Source organism: Capra hircus, chromosome 28 (assembly GCF_001704415.2).
Source record: "Capra hircus breed San Clemente chromosome 28, ASM170441v1, whole genome shotgun sequence".
Taxonomy (NCBI): Eukaryota; Metazoa; Chordata; class Mammalia; order Artiodactyla; family Bovidae; genus Capra; species Capra hircus.
Genome location: NC_030835.1, coordinates 18,971,799 through 18,986,580, shown reverse-complemented (window position 1 = coordinate 18,986,580; position 14,782 = coordinate 18,971,799). Strand labels below are relative to the sequence as shown.

General features: G+C 51.0%; 1 protein-coding gene across 5 annotated transcripts in view; it reads left to right on the top strand.

The window, feature by feature from the left end:
• Positions 803-14,782, top strand: part of PALD1 (phosphatase domain containing, paladin 1) — an 88,590-nt gene continuing 74,610 nt past the window's right edge. Inside the window, exons 1-2 of one of the 5 annotated variants that reach the window (XM_018042536.1) lie at positions 803-950; positions 7,008-7,116. The gene's annotated coding sequence lies outside the window, so the exon portion shown is untranslated. Of the gene's footprint in view, positions 951-1,000; positions 1,351-7,007; positions 7,117-14,782 lie in introns of those variants that run through there. The other 4 variants (XM_018042534.1, XM_018042538.1, XM_018042537.1 and 1 more) reach the window with 4 other exon arrangements.

The window sequence follows — 14,782 nt, the reverse complement described above, 5'->3', positions numbered from 1 at the left end:
CCCTCTCCTAGCCCAGTGCCTTCTGGCCTGACTTTGGAGAAAGGGCAGGCCTGCACTACCTTCATCCCTGGGCAAACCTGGACTTCACTGACTCCCGCTCCATCCCTGATTGTGGGTGAGGCCGGGAGTGACAGGTGAGGAAGACGCAGGTCCCCAGTGCAGGGCAGAGAGAAGGGGCAAGTGACTCACTAACCACAACCAATTTCGTCTCCCTCAGAAAAACAGTGGTGAGAGTGAACGCACCAGCGTTCACTTGGAGGCGCGCACCCGCGGAGGGCTGGCAGGGACTGCTGGGGTTCCGGTGGGCCAGGCTGGACTGCCTCCCCCGGTCAGGGGAGCCGGGGACAGACCCCCCTGGGGGTTAGGATTGTGCCTGTCACTGCAGGGAGCCATGGGTGGGGACAAAGGGACCTCTCCCCTTCCGAAGTTTCTGCCGGGTTCTTCGCTTTGTGTCTCCGGGTACTGAGGGTGTCCAAGGTTTGGGAGAAGCCCACAGCTGAGCGGACAGTCTGCTCTTTAAGGGCTAACCGTTGACTCCTGTGGTGGCGAGGTCCAGAGAGAGCAGTCGCCTAGCTCAGGTTGCACAGCACAGCGAGGATTCTTCCGGCGCCCGCAGAGGCTTGGCTTGGCTTTAAAAAGCAGAGAGCGGCGAGGGCCCGCCGATCTCCCGGGGAGCTGGAGTCTGGACGGGGGTGTGGCGCCGAGAGCTTTTGCTTCTTTCTCCTGCCAGGGAGGCTGGATGTAGGGTTTGGGTTTCTTCCAGAAAGAGCCGAACTCATGACAAGGGAAGCGGAACTGGTTTCCCAGGCGGTCTCCCCCGCCCCAAACTTTTCCTCCTAGGCGGAGGGTGGGCTGGCGGAGGGAGGAAGCGGGGCCGAGAAAGGTGGGGCCCGCCCTTCCCTCTCCCCCTGGCAGCAGCGGCTCTGGAATGCCAGTCCGGACGCTGCTTGGTGAGTGTGTCTTTAAATCCGAGACCCCCGCCCCCTCGGCGGCTGGGGCCGGGGCTCTGGCTGGCTGGGCGACGGCGGGCGCGGTGATTGGCGGCCCCGCCGGGTCCGCCCCCGGCGTGGGGGTCGCGGGCACCGGGAGCCGAGCGGCGCGCTCCTGCTGGGGTGCGCGGCTCTCTGCTCCGGCGAGCGCGGCCTCCTGCGGTTGTGCCCTCGCCTCGTCGCGCCCGGCTTGCCAGCCTCCGGTGCCGCCTCTGCCCACGGATGGGCTGGGGAAGTTGGGAGGAGCGAGCCGGAGCCAGTACCCGGCGCGACCCGCCGCTGCCTAACTCGGCGCCCGCAGTTCGGGCGCCGCGCGCCTGCCGCAGGAGCGCGGATGCCCCCCGGAGCCACGGGCTGGCAGGTACCGACGCGTCAGGAACCGGGGCGGGCGAGGGAGGGCTGATGAGGGACTCTTCTCGGTACTCCCGGGCCGGGGCTGCTCCGACCACCCACTCCCCATCCCCTAGGTCACAAGCCTCCCTGGGCTCTGTGGAGAGGAGAGAGCCTGGCCCCCTCAACGAAACCCGCACGGGATCGGTGCCTGGGAGAGAAGCGAAACCACACATTTTAAACAGGAGTTATTGAGGCGTTCTATCTGTCCGGCTCTGGGCTACGCACTTTCTCCAGGAGCTTTCTCTCCGACTAGGGTAGATGTGGGATGGCGACGCCTCCACCCTTGATGGCTGGTTCTCGGGCGAGATCTGAGAGCTGGGCTTCCTGTGCAGCTGCGGCGAGGCAAGCAGCCTCATGTTCCACACCTGAGGTCCCTGGGCTCCTCTTTAGGCACTTGAGGTCCATGGAACTGGGAAGAGTCCAGAGATCCCAGTGGGTGCAAGCTTTGATGTTGGGCCGCATCTGGTTCTTGCCTTCTGAAGGCCTGGGTCTCCCAGGGGAGCCCTTTTTTCATCTTCAGAGGTTTTTCTTGAAGGGGCAGGCGGCCTGTCAGAAAGCGGAGTGCAGTGTCAGGGAGACGGCTGCCCTAGACTCTTAAAAACATCCAGGACGATTGGAACATGTTATTACCTCTTAGGGAGTCAGAAATGGAAGAAAAGCTCCCCTGACTTCAGGAAGCTTCCAGCTTCTCGCTCTCTCCACTAGAGTTCCAAGCAACAACTCCTTGGCTTCCTGCAGAGCAGCCTGGACCCCCGACAGCATCTTTTAAATGCCAGGCGCTGGGCTCTGCCAAGGAGGATGGGAGTGGTGGAAGGGGTTGGAGGGTTCTCCACTTAGGTGGCTTAGCCCCTCTGCGACCCCATGGGGGGCGGTGAGGGGGGTGGGATGCAAGGCGTAAACACAGAAAAATTTCGTTACCATAGGGTTTCCATACCAGTCCTGGACTAATAGTAACAGTGGAAATACCAAGAGAATACACATGATTAATTGCTGAATGAGTGACACAGGCTGTAACTGCCAGGGAAGCTGGGATGCAGTTCTCATGCAGCCATGCAAATATGTTTGAAATATTCTTGTTCTGCCTCCATACCCTTCTTTTCTGATTACCCTGATGCTTAGGACCTCTCACCGCCTCCAGGGACAGGGAGCAGCAGAAATGTGCCCCAGTCCCACTCCCAGTTGTTTTTTTTTTCCTGCTGACTGAAGCTATTCCGGACTTCAGGAGAATTACGTTTGGTTTCTGGGGTCAGGCTGACCATAGGACCTTCCTAGCTTCCCTGGGGCTTCTGAGGCTTGGGGTCTAGATCCAGCCTTACAGGAGGAAGTCCTCACTTCCTTTCTGAAGAGCCTCTGTCTCTGGGGGCTGGGGATGAGCTTGGCAGGCTGGAGCCAGGCACCATTTCCTGTGAGTGCAGACGGACAGTCTTCCTCTCGTTGGCCATTGGGGTTGGAATTGGGGTGTTGGAAGTGGACAGACCCGGCAGAACTGGCTTGAGGTTAGTGGTACCTTGGGCATCTCTGACCTCACCTCTGAGGTTCTGCTGTGCTTTGGGCTCTGCTCCCTCCCCCATCATCCCTGTCGAGATGTCCTGGAGCACTTTGTGGAGGTGGCAGTGAGCTCGTGCCTGTGGCCTTGGACACTGTTCTGGGAGTGGGAGTTGCTGAGCTTACCCTTTAGCCCTTGGCCGGCACTGTGAGTACTTGGGTGAACACATACCCACCTGCCTCCAAACAGGTGGCGCTCATGGGGTCACCCAGGGACAGGTGGGGAATGCTGGTGTGGGCAGAGATGTGTGCCAACGTGCTCAGGTTTATAGCTGCGTGGGGTGGGCCGGTGAGGAACTGGATACAGTGGACATGAGGGCAGACACAGGAAGACAGTGGAGGTGGGCAAGCAACTCAGGGCACAGACACGTGCAGGGGCAGACAGTGTGAACAGACAAGCGGGGACAACGAATGGGCTGCAGATACCATATAGACAGATCTATGCCATCATGGAGACTTGGCTGGCAAAAGTGGACCGATGTGTTGGTGGGCTCAGAGGAGCATAGACAGGGATGTGAGCTGACATTCACTGATGGGAGACATGGAGCCACATGGATATGGCTTGAATCCCTGGGCAGACATGGAGTTGGCTGTGAACACCTGAAACGCAGACACTTAAACCTGCTGAGTCACCGGCAGCAGAAGGCAGAACACAGTCAGAGGTGGGTACCGAGAGCTGTGGTGCTGGAGAAGACTCTCAAGAGTCTCTTGGACAGCAAGGAGATCAAACCAGCTAATTCTCAAGGAAATCAACTGATACTGAAGCTGAAACTCCACTACTCTGGCCACCTGATATGAAGAGCTGACTCACTGGAAAAGACCCTGATGCTGGGAAAGATTGAGGACAGGGGGAGAAGGGAGTGACAGAGGATGAGATGGTTAATGGCATCATTGACTCAATGGACATGAGTTAGAGCGAACTCCAGGAGATAGTGAAGGACAAGGAAGCCTGGCGTGCTGCCGTCCATGGGGTCACAAAGAGTCGAACAGAACTTAGTGACCAAACAGCAACAACCAAGATGTAGTCCAAGGCAGGCACTGTTGAGTTATTCCTGTGACTCTGTGTGGCAGCGGTGGCTGAAAGGTGACTTGTTTGGGATAGTGGCTGTGCAGGTGCTGAGTGGTATGGCTTCATTTCTAGACTCCTGCTTTGGGGTTTGGAGACCCCAAAGGGCTCAGGATCCTCTGTTTAAGCCTGAGAATTCATTGACCTCCCTATTCTCTAAGGGCTGGGCGCATGCCTTAAGCACTGGCAGGGGCTCCTTGAACTTTGAGGTTCATCTCCTCTGGGTCTGCACAACTTCTGAAGTGAGACTGTGCGGCCAGGATAGGGGAGGAACCTGCTGGGGACTTTCCTTCTTAGCCTAAACCTGAGGGTTTCTTGCAGGGAAGGGACAGTCCCAGGGGGCAGGGGAGAGAGAAAGAGTAGACTTGAGTTGGATCTTTGGTGAGACCTTTGCTCTCTAGTGTGGACTGCCCCTCCCCCAAACCCTGGGCTTGGACAGGGAAGGGCCCCGCCCCACCATTTGGCTCTGGCCCGACCTGGAGATGGGAGATACAGCTGACACTGACTCACTGTGTTACCTGGGCAAGTTACTCAATGTCTTAACTAACTCATCTTTAAAGTGCAACCCCTCATCTTTAAATGGGGCCAGTAACCCCTCACCCTTGGGGTGTGGCGAGGGTTTAATGTGAGTGGAAAGTGTGTGGCCCAGGATCTGGCGCAGAGCGAGCCCTGTTGGTGGAACTTTGGTGACTGGACTTGCTCTGTGGCCAGGACTCCCCAGAGCTGGTCAGCAGCCAGGTGGCCAAGCCCTGGGAAGGTAGGCAGGCCAGCACCTCTGATTTGAAAGCTCGAGGGCTTTGTTCTCCCCTCTCACCCCGCAGTCACTCCTTAGCTCTGTGGGACCTCTCCACGCTTGTAGGAGGCTGTATGAAGCTTGGGCCTGGCCTGCTGGCCTCTGGGAGGGGAGCCAGTGGTTTGCTAAGAATAGTCCCAAATTATGGCTCTGCCTCCCAGCGGACAGCTGTGTACCTCCCCAGTCTGGGCCAAGGGGCTAGCAGATGGGCCTTTTGTGTTTCTTGTAACTGGCACTCAGCACAGGGATGAGCTTGGGAGCAGCAGGCTGGATCTGGGCAGAGGCCTTGCTGTTCTTCCTAAGTCTTCTGTTGGGACCAGGGAAAGAGAAGGCCCAGGGAAAACTAGCCTTTAAAACCCCTGAGTTCCTCTTCCACTCAGAGCTTGTCCTGACAACTGACCATCTTCATACCCGCAGTACATCTTAGTGATTAAGATTACTGGGTCCAGAACCAGATCACTAGGGTCTGAATTTTGGCTTCCTCCCTCCCTGGCTCTGTGGCATTGGGCAACTCACTTAACCTCTCTGTGCCGGATTCCCTTGTGTAACAGGATTAATAATAGTAACTCCGTTAGAAGAATGTCACAAAGATGAAAGGAGGTAGCATATGGAGTGCCCTCGCAGTAACATGTGGCTCATAGTAAGTGCTCAGTAAACATTCGGTGCTGCTAGTATCATGATTAGAGTGATCTCAGCAGAGCGACAGGCCTGTGAAACCACAGAGGCCAGGCTGTTTGCGCAGTGGCTCAAGGTGAGAGGGCCCCGGGATGCTGTCTTGGCTCCAGTTCCTGGCCTTTCATGCCCCAGGTTCAGTGTGAGGTGCAGGGGACCAAAGGTGAGTGAGGCACAGTCCCTGCCAGGTAGAGAGGCACCTGTGTACATTCTGCCGTTGGTACCTGCTGGGGGCCGTGTCTGCTATGGTCAGAGCTGAAGGGAGGGAAGGGCTTGCCTGGGCACGAGGTGATGCTTCAGGGGGGCTTTGAAGGATGGCCAAGAGTTTACAAGGATGAGAAGGGCTTCCCAAACAGAATGAGCAACCCGTGCAGAGATGTGGCATCTTGGCATGTTTAGGGAACTTGAGCAGATCCGCAGACCTGGGGTGGGGCCCAGGCTCAGCATTCCCGGCCTGTGATCTGCTGTTCCACACTGGGCTCAGAGGCAGCCCTGGCCTCCCTTTTAGGACGTGAGACGCCTAGAGGCCCCTCCTTTTACTGTAAGGAATCTCTTTCGCTGTTGGTCTCCCCATTCTCCAGGGGACCTCCCTGCCCTCTTATGAAGGCCTGCCAGCCCTCTCTGTGTGTTAGTTGTCATGCCCAGTTGTGTCCAGCTCTTTGCGACCTCATGGACTGTAGCTTGCCGGGCTCCTCTGTCCATGGGATTCTTCAGGCAAGAATACTGGCGTGGGTGGCCATTCCCTTCTTCAGGAGATCTTCCCGACTCAGGAATTGAACCTGGGTCTCCTGCATTGCAGGCAGATTCTTTACCATTTAAGCCACTGGGGAAGCCCTGCCAGCCCTCCCTGGGACCCCTCATTTTTGAGCTGGGGGCTCCAGACTGCCCCCATTGCAGCATCAACATGCCTATTTTTGCTCTTAGCTGAAATACCTATGGGTTAACAGATCCCCTTTCTCAGGAATGAACTGAGGCCTTTGAAACTTCTCCTAAGGAGAGAATGTCTAATAGTGGAATTCCTGGACCTTGGAAGTTGTTTTATTTTCTGTACCTGACATGTGTACTGGATTTTCAGCCCCTGTTGGGGCTGGAGCTGAAGCACGCTGATGAAGGAGAGACATGGGGCATCTGGGGTTACCTCCGTGCCCGTGGCCGGCAGTAGGGAGCATCTGGGAACTGGGTGTGCCGCTCCTGACCCTGTGGGCTCCCAGGGAGCAGGGCTTTTGGAAATTCCAGGCAGAGGGAGGGTGTGGTGCTGGGACGGCCGTGGGTCCATGGCTGGGCTTCCCGCCCTCGCCCATGAGAAACAGGCCCCACTGCCAAGAGGCTGGTGCAGGGGCATTTAGGGGGGAGAGAAGTGGGTGCCCTCAGACGACCCTGGGCTTTGTCGGCCTCTACATGCTGCTGGGCTCTAGGCTCTGCATGTCTGCAGGCGGTGGCCTCTGTCCGGGCCCTCCCCAGAGTGGAGGACAGGGCCACTGGGTGTTTTTGAAGATTCCGTTTAGAAAGCACAGAGGGGAACCTGTCCTCCTCTTTTCTTTTCCTGCAGAGCTCAGGAAGGCGTGAACCCCTCTCCTGCTAGTCACAAAGAGGCTGGTGGATGTGTCTACTCTGACTGCCGTCCTGTAGTTGCTGAGGCCTTCTCCTGGGTCCCTGAGGTTGGTGCTGACCCCTTATCTCCCTAGGGCCCTGACTGGCAGGGCCCAGAAGACCTCATCCAGCCTGGATCTGATTGGGCTCATCCCCACCCCCATCCTGGCTTTAGCCTTAGTTTGACCACTTTCTTGCTGATGCTCGGTCCCTGCCATGGCTGCAGCCCTGTCTGTTGATGGAGTTCACAGCCTTCAGGAGCCCCTGTGGGTGCCGCACTGCTGGCTTACTCCGGGGTCTGTGGGGAAGCTCTGGTTTTCAAATGCCCCAGAGAAAAAGACCCAGAGCCCTCCCTGGAGGTAGAGGCCCAGCATTGCAGAGCCTCCTGGGGATGTCCAGAGCAACTCTCTCGCCTCTCCTGGGCTCTAAATCAGGTCTAAGGTGCAGGTGGATAAACCCAGGACTAGCAGTTGACTACTTCCTCTGAGCCCAGTTTTTCCATCTGCAAAATGGGCATAATAATAATGTTTCCCTTGTCTACTTAAAAAGTTAAAAAAAAATGAGGTGAAATTCACTTGATGTAAAATTAACCATTTTGAAGTACAGCTACAGTGGCAGTGAGTTTATTCACCATGTTGTGGCACCACCTCCGTCAAGTTCCAGAACATTTTCATCACTCCCAGGGAGACCCGCTTCCCCATTAAGTGCTGACTCCCTTCCTCCTGCCTCTCTTAAGTTTTATTGAGGTGTGCATACCATAACATTCACCCAGCCGACAGGTGCAGCTGGCTGAGTGTTGGCGAATGTCGTGGGCATGCAGCCCCCACCCCAGTCGAGTGTGGGCACACTTCCATCACCCAGAAGTTTCCTGGGGCTCCCCTGCAGTCCGTAGTTGCTCCCATGCCTGGTATCTCCAGTCACTCTGGTTTTGCTTTTTTCTAGATTTTCACATAGGTGGACTCATCTGGTTAATAGGTACTTTTTATTTCTGCCTATTTTATTCAGCATGATGTTCTTTCTTTTTTTTTCTTTCAATTTGTTTTTGGCTGCACGGGGTCTTCTTTGCTGTGTGTGGGCTTTCTCTGGTTGCAGTAAGTGCGGACTTCTCTCTAGCTGTGGCGCATGAGCCTCTCATCGCGGGACTTCTCTTACTGTGGAGCAAGCACAGCGGCTTCAGTAGTTGTGAGGCTGGAGCCTAGGTGCCCCAAGGCATATGGGATCTTCCCAGACGGTTGTTGAATCCTTATCCCTTGGATTGGCAGGCAGATTCTTTTTTTTTAATTAATTAATTTTTTATTGAAGGATAATTGCTTTACAGAATTTTGCCGTTTTCTGTCAAACCTCAACCTGAATCAGCCATAGGTATACATATGTCCCCTCCCTTTTGAAACTCCCTCCCATCTTCCTCCCCACCCAAACCCTCTAGGTTGATACACCAAATTCCCGCTGGCTATCTATTTTACATATGGTAATGTAAGTTTCCTTGTTACTCTCTCTGCACATCTCACCCTCTCCTCCCCTCTCCCCATGTCCCTGTAAATCTGTTCTCTATGGCAGGTGGATTCTTAATCAGTGGGCTGCCAGGCGAGTCCTCAACGTGGTGTCATGTCATGTGTTCTAGGAGTGTATTCCTTTTTTCCTTGCTGGGTATGTATCCCAGTGTGTGTAGGGCCCATAGCTTGCTTACCGAGTTCCCAGTTGATGGATATCTACCCTGCTTTTGAAAATGTTTTCAGTTAAAAAAAAATTAAGTGGTTATCTTTACAAAGGATTCGGGTAGTAGCTTCCTAGAGAAAGGGAGTGAATTGGGAAAGCCCTTCCATTCCTTACTTCCTCTCTTGGCCCAAGGTGTCTCTGTCAGCAGTTTGTGGATATCCCCCCAGTCATCTTTTCTGTGCCTCTGTGTGCATTTGTGTAGTTTTAATTTGGGGATGCAGAATTGCACTTGGTCCATGGCTCTGGGGCCCACTTCTTCACTTAGCACTTTTTGGGAGTGTGGCCGGCAGAGTTATCCAAGTTTTATACCTTCCCTGGGAGCCATCCCTGAGCTGAGGGCCCAGAGGAGGGGGTCCTGGGCCAGGCAAACCGGTGTCTACTCCTCCCCCTCCTCTGGCTCCAAGCTGGGGCTCAGTGAGCCTTTGGGGGAGACAGAATGACGGCTTTGTGGAGGTGGTCAATTCCAGGCAGGTTTCTAGAGGAGGAAGGCATTGGGACAAAAGGGGTCAACCTGTTATGGGTAGACGTGCACTCCTGCTGGCTTCCCCAGCGCCTCCTACGCAGCAGCTGCCAGCAGGGGCTTCCTCTTCCTGTCTCTGTGAAGTGTCCCTGGAAGCGATAGGCCAAGGAGAGGGAGGTTTGCTGGGTGGACAGAAGATGGGCTGAGGCCCCCCTTCTTGTTGCAGCAGAGTTGCCCCTTGCTGAGGCTGGCTGCAGGCAGCATGCTTGGATAGGGACCCTCTCCTGCGCTGCAGGCTATGCTGAGCGTGTTTGGGTGGAGGGCAGGGATGGCAGCTGCCTCCCCAGGAAGGGGGGCTGCCTGTGCTCAGTTTTGGAGTGCTCCTGCCTCTACCCAAATCCCAGCCAGTTGGGTTGCTGAAGTGCTGAATCTTTATTGTCATGCATCCTCCCTTGACGCTGCCTTTGAAGTATACAAGAATCACATTCCCTGCATATTTACTGACACTGGTTGTATTCATTGTTTTCAAGTTTTTCCCAATTTAATAATTCAAAACAGTGCCTTAATACTGTTCAGGAGATAGGAATCCTGAGTTGTAGTGTCCTAGAGCAGCCACCTGCTCACCCAGGGAGGGCTTAGCTTGTGACTTAGGGTTCCCTCTTAGCCTCTTCTGGCTCCAGAGCCCTTGGGGACAGTATAGGGGGACGGAGATGTGGAGTGGGCCTGGCAGGGAAGCCGTGAAGAGGTGGGTGTGTTCATTTCTCTGTGATTTCTCTAGCTTCAGTTTAGTTCACTTCAGTCGCTCAGTTGTACCCGACTCTGTGACCCCATAAATTGCAGCACGCCAGGCCTTCCTGTCGATCACCAACTCCCGGAGTTCACTCAGACTCATGTCCATCGAGTCAGTGATGCCATCCAGCCATCTCATCCTCGGTCGTCCCCTTCTCCTGCCCCCAATCCCTCCCAGCATCAGAGTCTTCTCCAATGAGTCAGCTCTTCTCATGAGGTAGCCAAAGTACTGGAGTTTCAGCTTTAGCATCATTCCTTCCAAAGAAGTCCCAGAGTTGATCTCCTTCAGAATGGACTGGTTGGATCTCCTTGCAGTCCAAGGGACTCTCAAGAGTCTTCTCCAACACCACAGTTCAAAAGCATCAATTCTTTGGCGCTCAGCCTTCTTCACAGTCCAACTCTCACATCCACACACGACTACTGGAAAAACCATAGCCTTGACTAGACGGACCTTAGTCGGCAAAGTAATGTCTCTGCTTTTGAATATGCTCTCTAGGTTGGTCATAACTTTTCTTCCAAGGAGTAAGCGTCTTTTAATTTCATGGCTGCAGTCACCATCTGCAGTGATTTTGGAGCCCAAGAAAATAAAGTCTGACACTGTTTCCACTGTTTACCCATCTGTTTCCCAGGAAGTGATGGGGCCGGATGCCATGATCTTCGTTTTCTGAGTGTTGAGCTTGAAGCCAACTTTTTCACTCTCCTCTTTCACTTTCATCAAGAGGCTTTTTAGTTCCTCTTCACTTTCTGCCATAAGGGTGGTGTCATCTGCATATCTGAGGTTATTGATATTTCTCCCGGCAATCTTGATTCCAGCTTGTGTTTCTTCCAGTCTAGCGTTTCTCATGATGTACTCTGCATATAAGTTAAATAAGCAGGGTGACAATATACAGCCTTGACATACTCCTTTTCCTATTTGGAACCAGTCTGTTGTTCCATGTCCAGTTCTAACTGTTGCTTCCTGACCTGCATACAGATTTCTCAAGAGGCAGGTCAGGTGGTCTGGTATTCCCATCTCTCTCAGAATTTCACAGTTTATTGTGATCCACACAGTCAAAGGCTTTGACATAGTCAATAAAGCAGAAATAAATGTTTTTCTGGAACTCTCTTGCTTTTTCCATGATCCAGCGGATGTTGGCAATTTGATCTCTGGTTCCTCTGCCTTTTCTAAAACCAGCTTGAACATCAGGAAGTTCTTGATTCACGTATTGCTGAAGCCTGGCTTGGAGAATTTTGAGCATTACTTTACTAGCGTGTGAGATGAGTGCAATTGTGCAGTAGTTTGAGCATTCTTTGGCATTGGAATGAAAACTGACCTTTTCCAGTCCTGTGGCCATTGCTGAGTTTTCCAAATTTGCTGGCATATTGAGGGCAGCACTTTCACAGCATCATCTTCCTGGATTTGAAATAGCTCCACTGGAATTCCATCACCTACATCACCTAAGGCCCACTTGGCTTCACATTCCAGGATGTCTGGCTCTAGATGAGTGATCACACTGTCGTGATTATCCGGGTCATGAAGATCTCTTTTGTACAATTCTTCTGTGTATTCTTGCCACCTCTTCTTAATAGCTTCTGCTTCTGTTAGGTCTATACCATTTCTGTCCTTTATCGAGCCCATCTTTGCAAGAAATGTTCCCTTGGTATCTCTAATTTTCTTGAAGAGATCTCTAGTCTTTCCCATTCTGTTGTTTTCTTCTTTTTCTTTGCACTGGTCGCTGAGGAAGGCTTTCTTATCTCTCCTTGCTATTCTTTGGAACTCTGCATTCAGATGCTTATATCTTTCCTTTTCTCCTTGGCGTTTCACTTCTCTTCTTTTCACAGCTATTTGTAAGGACTCCCCAGACAGCCATTTTGCTTTTTTGCATTTCTTTTCCATGGGGATGGTCTTGATCCCTGTCTCCTGTACAATGTCACGAACCTCATTCCATAGTTCATCAGGCACTCTGTCTATCAGATCTAGTCCCTTAAATCTATTTCTCACTTCCACTGTATAATCATAAGGGATTTGATTTAGGTCATATCTGAATGGTCTAGTGGTTTTCCCTACTTTCTTCAATTTAAGTCTGAATTTAGTAATCAGGAGCTCATGATCTGAGCCACAGTCAGCTCCCGGTCTTGTTTTTGTTGACTGTATAGAGCTTCTCCATCTTTGGCTGCAAAGAATATAATCAGTCTGATTTCAGTGTTGACCATCTGTTGATGTCCATGTGTAGAGTCTTCTCTTGTGTTGTGGGAAGAGGGTGTTTGCTATGACCAGTGCATTTTCTTGGCAAAACTCTATTAGTCTTTGCCCTGCTTCATTCCGCATTCCAAGGCCAAATTTGCCTGTTACTCCAGGTATTTCTTGTCTTCCTACTTTTGCATTCCAGTCCCCTATAATGAAAAGGATATCTTTTTTGGGTGTTAGTTCTAAAAGGTCTTGTAGGTCTTCATAGAATGGTTCAACTTCCGCTTCTCTAGCTTAATGCTGTTCAAAGCTGGGTAATAGGTCGACTCCCCTTCCCCCACTCTTAAAAACAGCTCTATAGAGGTTTAACTCACGTGCTGTACAATTCAGGCATTTAAGGTTTACAATTCAGTAGCTTTCAACGTATTCACAAAGTTGTACATCTTTCACTACCGTCTCAGTTTGCAATATTTTCATCAGCTCAGAAAGATACCTTGTGCCCGTTAGTCATCACTCCCCACCCTACCAGTTTACTTTTTGTCTCTATAGATTTGCTTATTCTGGACATTTTGTATAAATGGAATCATAAGTATATGTTTTTTTGTGGCTTTTTAAAGGAAAAAAAGCCTCACTTGTTTATTTGAATTTTCTTAAACTGTAACTTAAAGGTACAAATATAAAATTAATTGTAAGTGCCTTAGACATGTTTACATGGCTTTTGCATAACTATGAAGCGAGCATGAAATAAAACCAGAGTGAAACTAATAAAACCAGAAAGCCAGTGCATTTCAGATGAACAATGTTAATTTAATTGGAAGGATGTGAACTGAAACGAAATTGCCATTGTTGGGTTGATGGCCGAGAGCTGGCGCCTTCTGTTTCCCCTGCTTCTGTCTTTTGTGCCTGCTGTGCAGAGGGGCCTTAGAAAAGGGGCTGGCTGGCTGGTTTGGGGTAATTCTGATTACAGTTGTCCCTCCGCAGCATCTTTGGTGGTGGGATTGGTTTCAGGACCCCCATGGATTCCAAAGTTGGATTCTGAAGTCAAAGACCCTGAAGCCCCTATGTAAAATGGCATAGTATTTGCATATGACCTATACGTAGCCTCCCCTAGCTTTTAAATCATCTCTAGATTACTTATAATACCTAATATAATGTAAATGTTATGTAAATAGTTGTAAATACAATGTAAATACTATGTAAAAAGTTGCCAGCACACAGCAAATTCAAGTTTTGTTTCTTTTAACTTTCAGGAGGTTTTTTTTTTTTTTCCCCCAAATATATTCTGAAGATGCAGAACCCAAAGATGTGGCTGGCTGACTGTACTAACATTTGAGACTGAACTGCCAATGAGTAATCCCCCAACTGTCTGTTTTAATAGAGCATCACTTGATAACCTGGAATGCTAGCTCGTTTGATCAAAGATAAGGCTGAAATAATGGTGTTATCAAAATCTACACATTGTTGCTCTTCAACCCACTTCTTGTGGAATTTGGCACAGAGGTGGGCTTTGCTCTGTTCACATGGATGAACATAGTCCTGACTGCTGAGAGACCAGGCTTTTGCACTGGGCATGTCCAGGCTGCTATGCTGGCTCCGTTCTCCACCCTACACCCCTTCTCTTATTTGAACCACAACCTTGTCATTTGGTATTTACAAAAGTGGAACTGAATCGTGAACACAGGAGCAGGCTCGAGCCCTAGATTGCGCTGTAGCACTTCCTTGGGAGAGATAGTCATTTGGATGCATGGACATGCTCTCAGTACTTCTTTTATGAGGTGAAATTCATATAACATAAAGGTAACTATTTTGGAGTGTACAGTTCAGTGGTATTTTGTATATGCACAAAATTGTGCACATGTCACGTCTACCTAATTCCAAAATGCTGAAAAAATTTCTTATTTTATTGTGGTAAGAATACTTAACATGAGAACTACCCTCTTAACAAAATTTTCAGTGTATAATATCATTTTTGACTATAAAGACAATGTTGTGTAGCAAATCTCTAGAGCTTCTTTTCCTTGCTTAACTGGAACTTTGTGCCTGTTCATTAGTAACTTCCCATTTCCGCCTCCGTCCAGAGCCTGGCAACCACCATTCCACTCTGAGTTTATGAATTTGACTATTTTAAAACAATTTTATTTTATTTATTTTCGGCTGGGCTGAGTCTTTGTTGCAGCGCGGGGGCTCTCTCCAGTTGAAATGAGCAGGGACTACTCTTCCTTGCGGTGTACAGGCTTCTCATTGTGGCGGCTTCTCTTGTGGAGCACAGGCTCAGTAGCTGTGGCTTGAGGGCTTAATTGCCCCACGGCATGTGGAATCTTCCCCGACTAGGGATCGAACCCATGTCCCCTGCATTGACAGGCAGGTTCTTATCCACTGTACCACCCCTGGAAGTCCTGAATTTGATTGTTTTAGATACCTCACATAAGTGAAATCATGTAGTATTTGTCTTTCTATAACTAGCTTATTTTACTTAGCATAACAACCTCAAGTTTTGTCCACGAAGCATACTGCAGAATTTTCTTCTTTTTAAAGATTGAATAATATTCCACTGGGAAGCACCAGCCGGCTTTGGTAAAGTGGTAAAGAACTCGCCTGCCAA